This window comes from Falco cherrug, chromosome 3 (genome assembly GCF_023634085.1).
Source record: "Falco cherrug isolate bFalChe1 chromosome 3, bFalChe1.pri, whole genome shotgun sequence".
Taxonomy (NCBI): Eukaryota; Metazoa; Chordata; class Aves; order Falconiformes; family Falconidae; genus Falco; species Falco cherrug.
The window spans coordinates 46190492-46207587 of NC_073699.1; the positions used below are offsets into that span (position 1 = coordinate 46190492).

General features: G+C 41.3%; 1 protein-coding gene across 4 annotated transcripts in view; it reads right to left on the minus strand.

The window, feature by feature from the left end:
- Window positions 1-16349, minus strand: part of CHD7 (chromodomain helicase DNA binding protein 7) — a 127894-nt gene extending 111545 nt beyond the window's left edge. For 3 of the 4 annotated variants that reach the window (XM_055704495.1, XM_055704496.1, XM_027811100.2), the window contains exon 1: window positions 16233-16349. The gene's annotated coding sequence lies outside the window, so the exon portion shown is untranslated. Of the gene's footprint in view, window positions 1-6350; window positions 6575-16232 lie in introns of those variants that run through there. The other variant, XM_027811101.2, reaches the window with a different exon arrangement.
- Between the last annotated feature and the right edge of the window lie 747 nt (window positions 16350-17096).

Consider the following 17096-nt stretch of genomic DNA (forward strand, 5'->3'; position numbering starts at 1 on the left):
CATGCTGCTAGATTAAAACCTACTTCCCCCTCCCAGTGCACATTCAAAATCCCACGCGCATGGGGGGATAAGGGACAAGGAGTTAAGGGAGGGAATGACAGCATTATAGCACCTCGTTTGGTTTTATCAGCTATTCATAGACCATAACAAAATATTCTCCGACTGTCTTCAAGCTGTTTTTTCATATCAAATTTGCTAGCGACACTTTTAAACAAGCCTATAAGCAACGTATTCTAATAAATCAGCCTATAAAAGCCCCTATTCCCTTTAAACTGGGGCACTAAGTGACTGATAGCTTGTGATCTTCCAATAGCAGAGACACATTGTACTAATGCACAACTATGCAGCTTTCAAACCAACAACTTCCAGATTTCTCCCTCTGAATGTTACTTCAGAGAAATTCAAAATGCGTCAGTTCAGGAAGGGGTATAAAAAATGGCAAGAGCATCCCTCATTAAAGACCACCTAAGAGAATTTACCATCTCACAACACACTGCTTTTGATTGTGTCTAGGCTGGATTAGTTTCAACCTTTGTTACTTCAAGTTCTGTTACCAGCCTGTACTTTGCAGACAGAAAACCACCCTTCCGCTTTACTCTAGCTGTTTTGCTATTATTTGAACTAAGAAACGACCCCATCCTAGAATTCCTTGAAGCTCTTTCTTAAACCAAAAACCCGTACTTCTATATAGGTTCTTTCCCTGTTACCCTCAACAAATCTACCTGTAAGCATGTTGATTGCAATTTAACTTATTTTAAGATGACAATAAAACAAGTGAAGAGCTTATCTTGTACATACAGCACATTATCTAGACGCTGAAGTAGGTTTAATGAGAAAGTTTAAAAATTCACTTATCAAAGCACAACCGTGACTCCTCAACAACTGGAATGGGCACAAGCCTTTTGTGACACCTGCATTCTTGGTAGGAAAAAAACAAAAGAATTTTGTAAAAATTCTGTTTATTTCTAAGCATTATGAACTCATACTTACCACCTTTCAGAGCACCCATTTTGAAAATGCAACTGCTCCCTCTTTATGAGTTTGCCTACTTTCACGATATGGGGTCTCAAGTATTTCACGATCTTTACACAGCAGACATTTTTTCCCTTGCTGAAGTGTAAAACTCCACAAAATAAGAGTTGATGCTGCTGCAATACTGCATGAATGCATATTACAGACTACTTTGAAAGTCCACGTAACTCTCGGAGTAGCCTCTTCTCTAACAAATTATCAAATGAAATACAATCCGTGCCTATGACTTTAGATTTACAGACTTGCTACTTCCCAAGTACTTCTCAGCTAAGCAAAGCAACACAATTTTCAAAATAAAAAAAACAGTACTAAGTGGTTATTATTTGTGCAAATGTTTTTCTAAATATGGTACTTGCATATCTATATGTGAAGACATGAATAAACTCCTACTGTTCCACCACTGCTTCAAGCACCAAAGGTTTTAACACAGAGTGGTACTGTAGCATGTCACATACTATGATGAAACAGAGAGACCTCAGTACTAAACAATTAAATAATACACTACAGTACAGCTTTTCACATAGAAAGCCAAGAAAAAGAAAAGTTATGATTCCCATGATAACTACAGCTTGATTATAATACTGTTTTATACTGTATATTTGAACAAATGCATCAATTTACAATTGATGGGGAATTATAACTGAAGGACACAGTCATATACTTTGTGTCATTCTTAAATAAATCAGTGGCATTCAAAATAAATTTCCATGCCACTTGTACAACTTGGTAAGGTGAATGGTTTGTTTGCAAGAAAAAAAAAAAAAAGAGGCTGTAAAAGCATATAAACCGTATTTATCAAACAACTTCAAAGTTAACAGTGAAGCACATAGGGCAACACTGCTGCATTTTAACTAGATTATGGACTATTTCAACATCCAACAAATTATATTCAGGTTTGTCCATGTCATATTTGCCTTGACTATACCATGACTCACAGCTACTGCAAATTAAATCTATTAAATATATTTAAACCAATCACAGGTAAACCACAGGCTGGGGAGACTATCAGTAAGAATATTTTTCATCAGGAGCGGGATAAACCAGACAAAAAGAACTAGCAAGTAGAACTGCAAACAAAAGCTATGTTCATAAAGGGGCAAAGTAATAAAAAAGTCCTCTCACAAATGCCTGGTACACGAAGCCCGCTAGAGAATCCACTGGGCTAACATATAACCAAGATAGGAAAGAAACACTCCAAGAAAATAACAAAAAAACTTAAAGTTTTTTGCATCTGCTGTCATTGGAGAAGCCAAGGGAAGCTTTCATCTTTTTCATCTCATAAAGCCTCAGAGGTAGCTTTGGTCAAACCAAAGCAAACAGTAGGAAGTTACCAAAACAAGACAGTATTCACCCAAGAGTTCTGAAAAGCTGAAGGATAAAAATAGCCTATCTGTCCACTATACCATATAATGTCTTGGTGTCAAGCACTGCTTTCACATCAGTGGTCCATCAGTTTTGAGAAGTGGTCACACCTTTAGACCGTCAAATCAGTAGAAAATATAAGAAACAATGTTAATGGGCACACAGCTAAGTACAGGTTACAAAAGTGACACTGACGCTTTCCCACAGAAAAGTTCTGTCTCACTAATACCGGAGAATTCTTTGAAGCAATTGGTAAGTGGTCTAAGTCTGACCTAACTTGAATGACCAAAACATGCCAGCTGCTGAACAAATGTCCTCCACCAACAGTTCCTAAAGAAACTATGCTACAACAGCAAAGAGGGAAGGTCTTCACATGGATAAGTAACCGGCTCAAAAGAGGAAAAAAAAAAAAAAAAAAGGAAGTTAGGAAACCACCTGCATCTTTTCCAGACCCATGTTATTTAGCATGCACATAAAAGATCTAAAAACAGGCGGTAAGCCTTGAAGTGAGCTTGCTGATAATATTAACAAGTTCACTTTGCTAAAAACGAAAATCAACTATGCAGGAAGCAGCAGACCTTCACCTTACCCAGTGAAGGTGTAATAAAATGCAGATGACACTCAGTGTAGGTAAATAGGAGGCCATGCACCTGAGAAAATACAATCCAACTGTTTTACATACATTTTACTGAGCTCTGACCCGATTACCTCGTTGTCAAGAAAAGAGATTTGGGAGCTAGAATAAATACATCTAAGACGACAAGATTTGTCAGAAGAGTAAACAGAATGCTAAGCATATTTAAGAAAAAAAGAAAAAAATCCAAACACAAAACTGTACGAGAGATGAGATGCACAAGTCTATGAGGTACCTATCTGCAGTGCCAGTGTTTGCTCTGCCCACGTCCACTTCTAAAGTAAAATTACTGAAGGACCAAAAGGGGATGACAGGCATCTGAATACCCTTCAGAATCTCCAGCCTCGACAAGGGAAACCAGAGAGAGAATAAGTGAGTCTACAAAATCAGGAGCAACATGGAGCAGGTAAGTAGTGAACCATTGATCCCTTTTTCTTTTAACAAGGAAACTAGAGAACATCAAACAAAACTAGCAGGTGGTAGGTTCAAAATAAAACAAATAAAAGGAAGCAGTTCTTCATACAATGTGTACTTAAGCTGCAGAACTCATTGCCACGGTCCCAATGGAAAGCCAAGAGTTTACACAGACCAAGAAAAGACTAGATGAATTCATGCAAGAAAAATTCATTAGGTGTTACCTATCACTTTTTCCAAAGTAATTCTGAGCTGCAGAGTTGTGGAGGCTAAGGGGCTTGGCTCTGTTTCTGGACAGCCTCCACCGTGGTCACTATGAAATAGGATTCTGGGGGATACAAACCTCTGGTCTCAACTGGCAGAGGTATTCTCTAGTACTAAAAAAGCAAGACTGTATTTGTAACACGGTTTTAATAGCTCTTTACAAGTATGTTACATCAATAATACACAATTTCCAGTAAATAATTTCACCTTCCTTTCATGAAGAAACTATGTATTTCAGTCCCTGTTATCAGTACTTCAAGAATGCAAATGAGATTACAATATTTGAGAGGACCACAGCATGAAATGAGACAGGGACCCAAAATAGCAAGTACCAGACTCTGCTGAAATTCTACCTTTCCTATATAAAAGATAACCCTACTTCAACAACAAGAAATTCAAAGATTTTATGATCTGCTTTTAACCCCTTGAGGGAGTAAAAAAAACAGGTGGATAAGGGTAGGCACAGAAATGCTGACAATACTGCAGCACAAGCAGTACTTCTCTGGGTGCTACACAGTATCTGCAGTGCCTTTTAAGTTTGGTTTGGGAATAACTTGAAACAAAGTTGTATTATACATTGAAATTTTAGGAATACTGAACCTGTATTAAAAACATTTTTTCCACCTTTGAAAGAGAAAGAATTAAAACCAACATTAAGTAGTGAAAAAATATTTTTTCTGATTTAAACAGCAGTTTCAAGAGATAGTATCAGCTCTAAGCACTGGCCTGAAGCTTTACTACTGTTATAAAAAAGGTACTTAAAATAACTACAACATATTTAGGTTAAGTACTTAAAGGAATTACTGGAAGACTGAATTCAATCCTCAGCTCCAATCCACAAGTCATTGTGCAACATCTTAGCTGCTGAAAACAAACCCTCCCTTTTACCTACAAGGTGGGGACCGTGCCCATCTCCCAAATTAGAGGTATGAACTTTTCCCCCGACAAACACAGAAGACACAGCAATTGCTGTTGTAAGCAGTGGCAGAACTCTGCCTCTTTGCATGTTCCAGCCTTCCTCCAATACCAGAAGGGTGCTGCTGCGACTGTGCTGAGCACAGCCCAAGCTTGAAGACAGCAGCGTACACCCAGTGCAGAACAGGCCTTCTGCTAAACCTCCACCAGACGCGAGGCATCACAAGCCAATGGTTTACTTTCAAGGACTTGTAGCAATCAAAATTTTCACAGGTACAGTAAAACTCACCATAACCCCCTGATCACACCCAAGAAATTACATACCCTTGCTTAGAACCATGCAGTTCTTCAAAGAGATTATTCAGTTGTAGTTTAGTTCAGTCAAGTTAAATACTTGACCTGAGAGGGAAGAAAAAACTTACAGTAAACGTGAGTCAGAACAGCTAATAACACAGTATACTTTCTATTCTATGCTATCTAAACTCTTTCTACTTCTAAACCTAAGCTCAACATACAATAATCACAGACTGTTTGGCAGAGCTCATTCAGGAAACGGTGTAGGAAGTGGGGAAGGAGCAGGGCTTATAGTCCCTAAACTCAATACACAAAATATAATCGCTTAGAATTTACTCCTGAGAAAAATTTAAAGGAAGACATAAATTCTGAAAAATAGCAGGCTATTCAGAGACAGACTCTAAACTCTTGAAACAGGTTTTTTTTAAGTGCTAAATAATAGACCAACTCTGCTTCATGAGACCAATAGTAAGGCAAAATTAACACTTGTTAAAGAACTGTGATCATCTGATGAGAGCTGCTAGGTAAACAGCGACTATTACAAATCCCAGTATGGGAGACCTCAAATACATCATTATGAACCTGGTATGCCAGTTTGGAGTAGCACTCAGGTTCCTGGCTTCTGATCATCTGCTCAGGCCACTAGCCTTGAAAAGAAGAAAAACCACCCAAACACTCAGAGATGCATGCACTCAACAGATACTTTTGCCTTCTATCACTTCTGTGCATAATTGAAGCAAAGAGCGTCAAATTCACTCACTGGAAACGAATGTACTTTTTCTTACGGTACAGCAGAATTACATTCTCAAAACTTCTCCTGACCTTTCAGCAAGCCTCATGCTATTGCACAGACCATGCATCAGCAACAGTCAGCATCGGCCAGTGGAAAAATACCCCTGCTGCCCCCATTCCCCCCTACCTGTTGTGGGTTTGTTTGTGGGTTTTTTGGGTTTTTTTTTTTTGGGGGGTGGGGTTGAGGCAACATAATTTCTCAGTTCCTGTTAAGCTCTTCCTGTAGCAATGCCCACCATTCCAGACACCTCCAAATTTAATCCACTGGAATAAGCGGCCTTTAAATTAAGGTGTTATAAGGTCATATAGCAAGCAAGATGATCGGATTAAAGAGGAAGTGGAGTTAAGTTAATACTGAGTCACTATTTTAAGTTCTGCGTTCAATACAACAGCATGATAGCCTTTTGAGTGTAAACCAGTCTTCAAGCAGGACAGCTAAAAGCTTTTCTATTTTTTTTTTTAATGTTTTATTTCTTTTTTGAATCTGAACATGAAATGCAGGACAAAAATTCATCAGACAGCGAAGATCTGGTCCCAGAGACAGATGTTTTACAGCTGTGCTTTGGGCTTCCTAAAGCCCATTAGAGCTAGCACATACAATTCCTAATGTAAACAAGCTGCTTTTAGTAACTACAATACTCACTCTGAACACACACAACGCTAGTCAGGGCCAACACTCCTCACACAGTTTTCACCAAAGCAGCTTGCAGGATCTTTGGTGGCTTGGGACAGAAATTGTAAGTCCCTTCTCCTGCTCCTCCCACCATCTCCTGTAGCTCCTGAAAGGGAATTTTTTTTAGATGTAAAACCCACAGAGAGGAATCTAGATGGTGCACTGCATTGGGGTTTTGTGGGTTGGCGGGATTTTTTTGGATAATTTTACTAAGTGTTTACCTTCCATTAAAGCACCAAATTAATTCCATTAATTGCCCAAATCTTGAGAAAAACAGGAAGGAAAGCTCTTCCACCTGCTAAGAAGCCCCTTTCTGTCACTGCAGGCAGTGTACACAGATAACTTCACAAAACAGCCAGGGCTTTTCAGGAAGCAAGCAGTTTCTCATGCCATGCTCCTGCTATGCTGAACGAGTCACCTCAAGCTGGCAGGTGGCTTGAGGAGGAGCTACAGGCAGAATCCCTGATTTTTTGTGAAGTGTTCATTCCTCTGCTGAGCTAAATAGTGTAAACTGCCCATTTCTCTCTCTGGAGAACAGCAAGAGTATAGTTATTGCAGGAGTAACTAAGCAGCATCTTATTTTACTTGCAGTGAGATTTTTTTCACCAATTTTAAACAAAAGTATCTTCATTTGGCTATAAGAAAGCTTTAGACTGTGATGGGAAGTAACAGTCTTAGCCACCTACTATGATCGAGAGCTCTCACACTGCCTCAAACTAACAGGAATAATGTAGATACTTGGGATCAAACTTGGGAACAACTGAATCCACTGAATTAAACATTGATTTGATAAAATTTGAGGCATACAAATTGACTCAGAAGGTTGATGAACCTAATGGAGAACTTCAGGCTTGCCAAAAATAATAATAATGAAAAAAAAAAAAAAAAATCACACTCCCCCAGAGCAATGTACTTTCTTGTGAATAAATTGTTTTAAAGATGAAATACTTTACATTTGAAATATCAGACAAGCCATTTATACATTAGCAAATCTTTAAGGCTTTTGTTCTCCTACCTCAGAAGGAAAACCGATTTCTGGGCAGCAGATTATTAATTCTAACAAACTGTTCATAGCATGCGAGCTGTACCATCACTAAATAAACGAATTTTAATATCAATTTGAACTCAGGCCAGCACATTTTTCTTTTGGTGTCCTTTGCTTCACAGATGATTACTCTATTTCTATTTCTCCCATGAAGGTTCCCAGGCAACTGATCCAATCCACTTGCTCACTGCCACCAAAATGAAAAGATGAAAAGGCCTTGCTGCTCTCCAAGCCACCGGCCCCCCTCATCCTTAGTACCAGCTCTGGTGTTCATCAGACCCTTTTATGAGCCAGTTTGATTCATTACAACAGCAAAATGCTCTCCATTTTACAGAGTTATTTTTCTGCCATTTTAGTGAACTAAAGTGGTTCACAGAAGGACCTGACAAGCACTGCTGCTGTAACAAAGTAGCAGAGCCATGTGGTTGGGAGGAAGGGTGCAGGGGGACAAAGGCGGAGAGGAAACTTCTCCTTTCAGAACAATGTCCGGTTAAATTAGCTCACTGCATTTCTCAAACCGTACCCTGACTTACAAATGATTAGATGGACCATGAGAAGACATTCAACAGCTTTCAGCTACCTTCAAAGCTAAAAAAAAAAAAAATTAATCTGTTGCACAAAAAATATAATAATATGTATTTGTATACAGATTCCAGTATCATACTCCAGCATAAAAATAAAGAAGCTCATGGAAACATAATAGCAAGATAAGGATAACTCAATTAGAAGGGGAGGGTAAAGAAAGCTTGGCAGATTGCACCCTGAATTTTATTTTTTTTCCCCCATGAAAAAAGTCCCTGGGAAAGCGACCACCAATCTCAATATGCATTATGATGGAGAAAAGCTTCAAATATTTCTGATAAGCAGAAAACAGCAATAATTTTGCCTTCCCTCCTTAAGTTGTCACCAGTATCCAAGTAAGCTTATTAGGCGAAAGCTGACGCACCTAAGAGAAAGAATCTAGAAGGATGCAGTTGAACCAAGGAGTTGCAAGGTGTTATACCCCTGACAAGTGACAATGTGCTCTAGATGCCTAGTCCCCAGGTTTTCTGCCCAGTAATTTCTCTCCATGGATCGATTTGCCTCGTTCTGTGATGGACTGCCTACTGTGGATGTGCCATTTCACTTGAAAAGCAAGAAGTGAACATGTATCAAATACATCACTCCCACAGCCAAATTGAATCGATGACAGCAGCAAACGGGACAGCTCAGCTGCTGGAGCCCTTATCTTGCTATTCAAAGTTCATTGCCTACCTGGAGGCACCTCAAAACAGAAACAACCTATTTCAGAGAGCACTGAAGAGAAAAAGCACCCTGCCCCAAACAAAACACCACCATCATTACACCTTACCAAGTCAGACAAGGATTTTTCAGCCTTCCTGACCCTACCGGCTGCCTACCAAAAATCTTAATGTCGGGCAGCCACAGAGCACACCATGAATCTCTAAGTGCCACAGAGCCAGAGCTACAAAGGAAGACAGCAGCAGATCCCAGAAGCCCCACCAGGGAATAAAATCGGGCAGGCAGCCTGCATCCCAGCTGGCTCTGTAATATCCGCCTCCAAGAGCCCCTACTAGTCCAGTTCCTCCCACAGCAAAAATTCACATTGCCTAACAATCCCCACACCGCACAGTCCAGTTGTGACGCTAGTCATGTGACAGTCTCAGCAGGGGAATCACACATGAACCGCTGACAAGCCAAAGGTTGACCATCCTTCATCTGGAGAGGCAGGCAGAAAGGCAGGCGTTCTGGCTTCCTTTCTTTTGGGGGAGGAGGCAGGGAAAGAGGACTGGTGGCGGAAGGAGAGAAACAGATCAAGGAGATTAGTCTTTTAAATAACTGTATTAGGGAAATTTCTTATTATGAGAGTAATGGAAGCAATTCCTTCCACCTGCCATCTTTTTTGTAACAAAGGTTTTCTTCTTTAACACCTCAATATTAAGCAATATCGGGGGGGGGGGGGGGGGGGGGGGGAGGGCAGGGGTGAGAAGTGTTAGCCTATTTCCTTGAGAGCTAGCCCTCCAAGAACTCACATTAACCATAGCATTTCTCTAAATCTAACCATAATAAGTGAAAAGCCACACACAACCTCCCCCCCCTTTTTTTGTTTCAGTGCAACATCAACATACTTGACTTCCAAGACTACCTGCTACAACAATTATCGGACCCAAGTTGGAAAGCATGCTTCAGTTCTAGCACTGCCTTTAACAGGCTGATTCTTCCAACAGCCATACTATTTCTATGAAACAACCCCTTCCTTCTGCAGTTCAAATCCTGTTTAAAATACAAAAGTACGTTCACGAAGCGTCGCTTCTGTAAGGGAAGGTGGCATGGGCTGGGGATTACTGCAGAAGTGTAGTAAAAGAGAAATGCAGGTGGAACTGATGCCATTTTTTCAGTAACCTCTAAGGTTACAACAGAATTAAAGAAGCACAAAACTGCCTTCACTTACTTCTGTACAAAAAAACCCCAACAAAATTACGATGTACCTTTGCAGAGATCAAGAAAGAGGAGGGAAGTGAAGCTGAAGCCTGCTTATTCACTTCCCCACTGACTAAAGAATGATGATTAAACTAAGGATGAGTAAGGCTGTACCCCATTCACAGAGCCAAGTGAATGCAAAGCACAGCAGACACCTCATAACGGTACTGATAAATAAAACTGAATTACATAGCAGGTCTCTCCCAGACTTACCTCCTAAGGCAGTCCAGAAACCCCTATTTAACTCACTTTCTGAACGATTCCTTCCTAAATTAAGAGAGATACTAAACTGCTCACTATAAACTCTCAGTTTAATTCTTCACACTTAAAACAACTTGAGGCAAGAATTATACTCTTGCTAAGAGTCCCTGACATGACCACACCACCTTGTGAAGTCTGCAAAAACTTCCCAGGAACTAGCAATATAGTACAAGTACCTCCCAAACCAAGAACCGGAGATGACCTGCCTGCTTTTTGCCTTGCAATAAACCACCAAATCCAACAAACAGCTACTCCAGTCCAACAGCAGCACAAACCAGAGCACATTCTCCAAAAGCCACAAGACTTGCCCAGATATATGCCACACAGTTGAGACCCAGGAAGAAATACAAAATCATATTCTTAGATCTTATTTCAAGCTAACAACCACAGTTACAGCTGTTTAGGTATTTCTGATCCCACACAAACAAACAACACACATTCAAATAGAGAACTACAAGCAGCAAGTTACCTGGGATGCCAGATTCCTGGACTTCAGCTACGCTCTCCTAGCCAGGTAGGATTTTGACAACATCTGTTATACCCTACATGACTACTTAAGATGCAAAAATTTACCAGTCTCTCACCTATGTGCAATTTTATTTCAGCCTCATCAGAGTGATTTTGGAACATCCGCTAGCCTCATCATTACCTTCCTTTCTTCAGTCCTCCTTCTATTAAGCATTAAAAACATAGTAAGTCGTATCTCCTTGGTTGTCTTATTTTCAACTTGAAGAAATATTGAACTGCTATTCTCCACAGTCAAGACCAATATGCACTTTCCTGTAAGACATTTTACCAAGTAACATTTCGGCTTTGGATTTCAATCTCCACAGCTACATCAAGAATCCTCTCTGAAGCAAGGAATATTTTCCTATAATAAGTTATCATCAGCTTGGACTCAGGGGCCGAGCACATTCGTCACAGCCACTTACTGGCTCACCCAAGTTGTTAATACTGAAGACTTTAATCGAATTTCTCCACTTCTCTCACAGAAGGGCTTGTTTCACATTTCTCCCAAAAGAGCACTACCCCCATGCTTTCTACGATGAAGACTTTTTCTCCTCATTTTGTCCTATCCCTATCTCTCAACTTCTAAAATTCCAGCTTTCAGTACAGTTTTAGTTAGTTTTTCCCTGGGTTCTCTCTCAAAGAATGACCACTATGCCTTCGCACCTAAAGACTGCCCATTTCACAAATCCTGTTTACCCTGTAAATAAATCCACAAGCTTCCTATTTTAAGATCCAGGACAAAAGTGCCTTTATTAAAGTCTTCCCTGGAGTTGCTCCACGTTCTGATCTGCTTTACCACTGGTCACATAGTTCTGGGTCTCCAAACCTTCCCCTTACTCCTTTCAAAAACATCACAATCCCCCACAGGAGCTCCTCTTCACACTCCGGATTTCTGTTTGGCAAGGGGTACCCCACAACAGCTATCCCCATTTCACACGAAGTGGGATGGGACTAGGCTCTCCCCACTCACAACTACTCCATGCACAGAGCAAGAGAAACTATTACAGCTGTATTCCTCAACTATTGACAATGGGGGAACATCATTTTCATGAAGAAAAGGCTTGAAATTACAAGAGGCCTTTCCAATGCAAAGGGTCACGAAGAACCTTTGGAAAGCTGCTGGCAGGCTGGGGCACCCCAGCGGCCTCTGCTCTGCCTCTTCGCTGCCAACCGTCCCCTTGCCAGGTGGCAACCAGGGTCTAACGGGAGACTTCATCAGGCTTTGGTGCAGACAGCCAGCTCTTCCCACACCAACAAAAGCATCCTCCGTGCCTCGGGTAGAAAGCGGTATTATGAGGAGTTGAAACGCATGTTTGTTTTGCAACGTACCCTAATTATCTAAGACTGGCAAGAAAACGCAACTCCACTAAGCAAACAGAAAGCAATATAAATTGGAATGAAGATTAAAAACCCAATAGGAAAAGCACAAGATGAAGAGGAAGAAAAATCTATGGGAAAGCTGGGGGGTGGGGGTAGGGGTCAGCAAAGAGAAATAGAAAGAAATAAAGGTTTAGGTTTCAGAGCAGGACTGGTTTTGCTGCGTAAAAGGAACCATACTTTGTACATCTGATGTACGCATCCATAAAAATGCTTTAAGAAGTGATGCTTACTTTGTAGATAGAAATAAAAATAAACTGTTGGTAGGCCGATTTCTTTCGAAAAAAAATCACTAAGAAATTTTAAAGCCAGCTACCTGTTGAAGTTCTAGCAGTAAACAGAAAGCTCAGCTGAACAGCTTAAAAGCGGCTCAAGGACACTGAAATTCAAGTGCTTCCAAAACTATCCAGCACTGGGTTCTCCGCATGCCAGCTACTCCCAGGCAGGTGAGTTGCCATGCTGCTCGCTATGATAACCAGCCCGTATTTAAATGAAGCCTGAACAGAATAACCTCTAGGATCAGCACTGTATATGTGAAATTTAATTTTCCTCTTGGAACCATTAGGAAGGTGGCAGACATTTTGGCTGCAATGACTTTTTCCAGACAATTGATTCCCAAAGTTATTTATTCCCCACCATTCGCCTCAAGGCCCTCTCATCACAGCAATCGTCTATGTCAGAGGAAGGTTCGACGCAGCTCCCATGAAAGCCAAGCAAAACCACACCCAAAATAGCTATATAGGTCACTATCACGCAAGCAAGGGTTTCTGGTTAGTGCCTATATGCCAATAAGCTTTCAAAGTCGCATCTCTTAATGATGCTCTACGACTATGGTCGCTTATTTGATAATTCTCACTCTTTTACTGAAGTCAAACTTTTAAATGAAGATGCCTAAATTACGTAGTATCTCTTTTTTTGAAAGCCCACCCCCCCAGGAGAACGCATTTGGTGTAACGGCACCAAAATAATCAGAATGGTTAGAAACCACTACTGAGCGGCATGCGTGAAACATGAGAGCCCAACAGCATGAAGATCCTTGGTTTTGACTTGGCTTCTTCTAGGTGCATGTTTACATCTTTGAAAAGTCACAATGTTGGAAGCTAAGAGCTAATCAGCTTTTGTATACTTAAGGATATTCTTAAGAGCTCTGTTGTCATATTCAGGCGCTTGGAATGTGTCCTTTAGGTCACAGCCTCCTTTTTATTTTTTGTATCATGCCTTCCAACCTCATTTTCCAAGTAAGAATTTTAGTGTGCAACTACAATGTGGTACTTCCATGACTGCTGATCTTGGGTAAGATATGAAGCACTGAAAGTTACAGTTAGATTCCGCAGACAGAAAGAAATCAAGAGGAAAACTCTTCCATCAGGTTTCAGTATCTTGTCAGAATCCTAATAAAAGCATGGGATGTTTTCTGTGTATCGTACCTCACTCCTTCCTCTGAAAGAGTTCCAAAAATAAATTATACTCGGAGCTTCCCTTTGCCTTTTTATCTATCGCCGCCAAAATATAAGACTGTATTTGAGACTTTCTTCTACTAAAATCCAGTGGTTTGTTTGTGCAAACAAGCTATTCACAGAAACAGATACGATGAGAAACTATGAAGTCCATCTTAATGATAAAGCTAAATAGATGCAGTAAATTAATACAATAACTTTTCTGTTGGAAAGCGAAATCTAAAGCCTCACCTACACACAAGAGACTCATTTGTAAAAAAGTTTAATTATTTGCTAAAATTTGCAGGTTTCTCACTTTTATGTTATGTATACAGGGAACATAAAAGTATCACCCATGTTACTTAGGGCAACAGTTAACCAGCTCATAAATCTGAGCAGCCAGTGGTCTGTTCATAGCAGACAAATACAAAAGGGTTTGGAAGTCAGGATTTAAGGGGACTGGGGGAAGGAGGACCTTCAGACACACAGCACTTGTCACACAGTTGCGTGTATCCTTGCTAGCCATACAGATTTATTTGCATAAAGCTAGGTTTGCAAGAGCAAATACCAACCACCAGATTCTAAAAGCTTTCCCTCCAAAAAGTAATGTAAAAATAAGATGAATGGGAAACAAGGGATAGAGTTAAGGCACAGGATTCAAGGCAAGGCGTGTGTATTTCCACTCTCTTTCTTTCTAGTTACCTTTTTTCCTCCTCCTCCTCCCACTTTAACATCCCTCACGTACCACGCCATACACCAAAAACAAAACAAAAACCGAAGAGCCAGCTGCCATGGGATGCCATGGATATGGCAAGCCAGAGACTCGCTGCCAGATTTCAGCAGCTCTTTGAAAACGTGCAAAGTTCCTGTTTCTCAGGCCTTCCACCTTTACAGAAAATCACATCTGGGTTGGGTTGGGTTGTTTGTTAAGGTTTTTAAAGAAGTTTTGTATTCTTCACCTCCAGCGAAGAGCCTAGGCCACGTCTGCTCGCACAGCCGCCGCCTGCAGCAGGGCACGGGGCACAGCCTCCCTCCGCACCAGGGCAGGATGGGACCCGGCGACCGGCCACCCGCGCCAAGCCCAGCGGCACATACCCTTCCTCAGCGTACTTTTCCCAGCTTTGCCATCGGCTGGTTTCACCTTTACTTGCAAACAACTCATTTTACGTCTCATACAGCCCTCGTGCTATTTGAGTGTTAACGGGAAATACCATAGACGTTCATCAAAAGCTTTCAGTGCAAAAGAGCAAATACCTCGCGTGAAAAAAGGCTAGGCTCTGGTTAACTGACCCCGCTACATGGGCTGGGAAGTCTTTACAGCGCTCCTTTGACCTAACTCTTCAGGTTTCTGCATTAACCAAATTCAAAAGAAAATGGTTACAACTCACATCTCCCACCACTGTACAGAATCGTGATGGCAATGAAGAGCATTCCGCTATACCTCATTCTGACTGGTATTTTTTACAATACTACATCCTCAGAAATTGTTATTTACCTAAAAGGCCTGTGTGATCTTTACCTATGATCAAAACTTTCCATAATTACCGAAGGGGCAATAAAATCATTTTGGGTTTCAAATCTGAGCAAGTTTTTTTTTTCCACTGTTTAAATAACCTAACCAGGATTTACAAGTAATAACAGAAATTATCATTACACTGTTAAATATTTAGTAAGATATTGGTCAAATACGATTATCCAATTAGTATCAGTGCATCACTAATTCACTTAAACTTGCAATCACAAGCATTTAATGCTCTTCTAAGAGCCTGTTCTACAGCTTTCATAATGATCTTTACATATTTATTTAAAAAAAAAAAACACTAAAAAGAGATTGAAAATAAGCATTTAGGTTAACAGAAAGGCAGGACAGGGGATGTGTGAAGCTGTGGCATTTTCCAATGCTACAGTAGGGAAAATCTTGGTTTGTAAAACTGTTTCAAACTTCAAATGATGTCTCTCACAAAAAATAATTACTTTTTCCAAGCAGTTGTGGTTTTATCCTAGAGGAAAATAGTATGCTATCAAGAGGATCTGTGCGAAACCCTGAGTACACTTACACCACCAAACAAGAAGAAACAAGTAACGCTCCCGCTTGTAGTAGCTGGAGACAGGAAAACGTGCAGAACACAATTGTTCTAATCACCTGTTACAAACCTCAGAAACAAACGGTTAATTTTCCTCCAGACTGCATCTTATTTTAAAAGGCATTACGAGAATTTTTCCGCTGCTGTTAAAAAGGCAGCGGAAGGACCTCTTGGAAGAAGCCCCCTCTATTTATCTCCTCACCGTTGTTTGTCAGTAACACTGCCATCCAGAATGTGTTTTATGCACAGCAATGGGATATTTTTTTTAAATTACAAAAAAAAAAAAAAAAAAAAAAAAAAAAAGAAAACGTATTGGAAACTTTCAGGATAGAAACTAGAGAGCTTCGAAGTTCCTCTCTTAGCAGCGCCTAGCAATGGCAAGGAGAGAGTTCTGCAAACGCGCCCCAAGCATCCAGCTACATTTAGCTTTCAGCCTTTTTATTATCATTGTCAATGAATGGGCCCCAGTCAAATTAAAGCTGCCATTTTAGGTTAAAGACTAGAGAGCCTCTGTTGTGCAACAGCGAGACAAAAACACTCCAAGCGACAGATGCAGCACTCTCATTGGAAAACGATGGATTTCAACTTTTATAAAAAAAATATAGTAATAATAACCACCGATCATGCTTGTTAATATGAATTATATATTGATACTCACACATTACCGCAAACTAACGGGATTTATAATTGGGATAAATCAGCTACCCGTGCTGCTAAGGTCATAGTCATTAAGATTTTTTTGCCGTCGTTTAGAATGGACGATCTGTGAGGAAATGAACAGAAACATTTTTTGTTCAACTTGCTTGTTTGTACCTCCGCTAGTCCCGTATACCACGAGAAAAGAAAAAAAGAAAGGGGGGGGGGGGGAAGAGAGGAGGGGGGGGGGGGGGGGGGGGGGGAAGACAAACACATTCCCCCGAAAGCCATCTTCTAGGATAAACACAGCTCGCAATCTGCTTTGATGAAAGTAAAATCGAGGCGCACATCGACACTGAACAAAACTTATCGCATCGGGGTTATTCCCATTATTCCCCGAGCCAAAAATCCACGAACGGCCAAGTGGCTGGGGGGCGCGGGGGGGGCGGGGGAGAAAAAAGCTGCTCGCAAATGACCAAAATCGCCCATTTCTGTAGTTGGAAGGCACGCTCGGCCCCTTCCCAAACGAAAACAAAGGCAGAAAGTGGGTAAGTGCGGGAGAGTTGCGCGGCGCGGCGAGCGGCCCCGGCGCCGGGAAGGGAACTCCCGGGCATCGCTACTTTCCTTTTGTCCATTGTCTGTTTAAAAAACAACTACTTTAAACCCGGCGTGAGCGGGGGTGTAGGAGTGCGCCGAGGAAGCCGGCTCCATTTCCAGCCCCGGCCCCACGGCCGCCCCCTTGCCGGCGCGCGGACCCCCCCGCCCCGGCTCCCACCCGCGGAGGCCGGTCCGGCGGCGGGGGGCGGCCCGCGGGGGCTCCCCCGGCGCGGGAGCGCGTCCCCCGATTTAACGCTACCGGGATAAATGAAGGCAACGTAATGATGGC